Here is a 2964-nt window from a genome sequence, read left to right on the forward strand (position 1 = left end):
AAAGCGGAGAATGCCGAGAGAAAGTCTTTCTTTGACTTAACGCTGCTCACCTAAGCGGAAAAAACCCACAAATATAGTGAACTGAACTTATACAGTGTCATATATCAAATGTGTATTTTGACAGTGAGGCAGTGACCGCCTAAAAGTTGAACTTCACACAAGCTCACGGCATTGAAGTGAAACAAGTGTGAAACATTAATATTATACTGTACTTCAGCTGATAAATGTTTCAAATGCTTTAAAGTGCGGCGTATATTATACAAATATAAATGTTTAAAGTGTGTGAATTGTAAATGTTTTCATTCCCTGAAAGTAGACTTGCATGTGCGTCATGACTTTACATACAGTCCAGAAGTGGAGAGTTGAGAAATGTGAATGCTTTTCTTAATTAATCCTATTAATTCAGAAAGAAAAAGTTCATGTATATAGGCCTCACTAATGCATGTATAGTATTGCCACTAAGACTAGCTGAGATAAGTGACAAGTGACAGTATACCCACACAGAACTGTACAGAGCAGCTCAGATGGGAAGAAACCTCAATCATCCATCTTTCACACTGTGGGGGCTAACATAATCCACCTGTGGGTACAACCCTGGGAGCATTGTGTTCCAGCGCTCACAACAAGTGCCTCCAGTCACCGGAGAAAAATGAAGAGGGCGGAAATGGCGCGTCTCGTGTAGAATGTCAAGCCGCTAGAGTGCAGATTTGGGGTTATTGAAACCTTTCGGACAACGGGGTCATCGTCAAGGAACAGGAGCAGTAACGCTGATGCTCAAATGTTGCAGTTATTGATGGGAAACTGATCTGCACAGCCTTTATAATTAAGTAGGCCAGATGTACAAAATAAATCAAGCTGAATGGACCGCTATCACTATTTTAGTTTTATTTATTGACTACTACTTCTACTTATAATGGCACATATGCCAACATCTCTTAAGTGTTCTCTTGAAAGAAGGTTTCATTTTTTTTTACCTGTAATATCACACAATATTGTCCACTTCAGAAAAGGTGACTCATCAGGTGTATTTTTTTTGTCCTTTGTGCTTCATTTTATTTTATTTTTTTTCCCATTTATTCTGTAAAGAGTACCCGCATATCTGCATTTTATTTGATTTGTCCTCTAATGGAGCTCTGCAGTGATGTGATTGGAGAGGAAATGGACGGAAAATCAACTGTGGATGAACTTCGCACAATTGAAGAATCACAAGGGCATAATATTTGACATTTTTAGGCACATAAAAAACCTTGACCTAGGAGACCAAACGAGTGCTGGATTGTAAAGTGGTTGAGAGTGAATTTAGTGGTACTGTTTAGCAATTTCCAACTTAATCCACTTAATGTATAAATGTGTGTACCGTGTCTGTGTGTTGGCATTTGAGGACCCAGAGAAATAGTGCAATTTTTTCGATGGTTTTTCTATGAACACGGAACACACCAATGGAAAGGCAATGACATATTTTGTGATTCAGTTTCAGGGACTTAGTCTGATGTCACTGAATCGTTGACAGTCTTGTTTAAATGTAATCCTTCCCCTTATATTTCAGTCAGTCATCCTTTGTGATGCTCTGACTGAAGGTGGCATGGTAGATAAATTAATTTCTGCATGCTTTTAATAAATTAGTAGTAAACCGAGACAAAAGTGTATAACTAATATTGTGTGTTAATGCGCTCTGATTGAATTGTTTTGTCATCCGTGTACAAAACATGCGTTCTGTATGAGAGTCAGCTGAAATGTGAAAATTAGCATGCTAAAGGGGAAAAGAAAACTGGCTGTCCACTATTTCTAAAGCGTCTGTGTAATTTTGCATTTGAGAGCAAAAAATAGCAAACAGGCTTAGTCTTTGCTCACAAATCCAAATACTTCTTTTACACACAGTGAACAGTGAGGCAGATGAGAGGGAAAGTAATCCCTGGTAACGTATTTGAAATCCACGCCAAAACAACAGCCTTTTGCAGATAAAAGTCTGCTTGATCCCCTCACAAACATGACCGCAACCTTGAATATTTGAACTCATTCTCCACTGAAACTGCTGCGTCAATTCACGGAGAGGAGGCTCTTTACTTTCCACCCCCCCACCCCCCTTCGGAGGAAGTCATGACTGAGGTCTTAACATTCTCCCGAGCTCACCCGACCGAGCTTATTATCAGCTGATGCTGGCTCAGGAGTGTGTGCACATACATGCCGACACACACCCGCCGCGTTATCAGCGCAGCACCGGTCCAGCCCACTTCTCTTTCATTAATATAATAATTAACTTAATTAACTTTTCATGAAGTCCATTTCCTGCTTGTTTAATTAACTGACCATCCCTCCGTTGGCCAATTCCAGTCAAACCTGAGGGGAATGAGAAGGAGGAGACAACCAAAAACTAAACTTTGGGAGTTCATACAGGCTGTTGAAGCCCAGTTTCTGGCTCCTAACTTGACCTTACCTGATTTTATAATGAAGTTTGTTTGTGTAGCATTCATAATTTAGCCCCTTGAGTTGCGTAGCTTCTCTCCGACACAGAAAAGTAATGAAGTTTTTATTATTTATAGCACTATAACGACACGTCGAAGTTGTACATGCACACTTTGGTTGCAAAGCTGTGCTAAAAAGTACAATTCATACCTTCGCCTCGAAGGCGTCTAGGGGAATGTGTGTGTCTCTGTGTGTGTTTGCCTATCACATTCTATCTCCTTCACCCATTCAATCATGCAGACACTTCCTGTCACATATGCACTCGTAATGGACTTAAATCAAACAAGTGGAGACCTATTAGATTAACCCATATGATCTATCATCACCCTTCTCTGTCTTATCGAGAATGCAAGTATAATTTACCCCCACGGCAGCCATTAGAGCCACGAGCGGCGACCCTGTATCTTTCTCCGGGATGAGAGAGACCTTCAAGAGCCAGCAGTGTGTGGAAATTAAAAAGCCCCCCCTCCGCACATACCCCCCCCCCCCCTTGTTAGCTAT

The sequence above is a fragment of the Morone saxatilis genome, unplaced genomic scaffold, assembly GCF_004916995.1.
Source record: "Morone saxatilis isolate NCDOM2014 unplaced genomic scaffold, NCSU_SB_2.0 Contig6, whole genome shotgun sequence".
Lineage (NCBI taxonomy): Eukaryota > Metazoa > Chordata > Actinopteri > Moronidae > Morone > Morone saxatilis.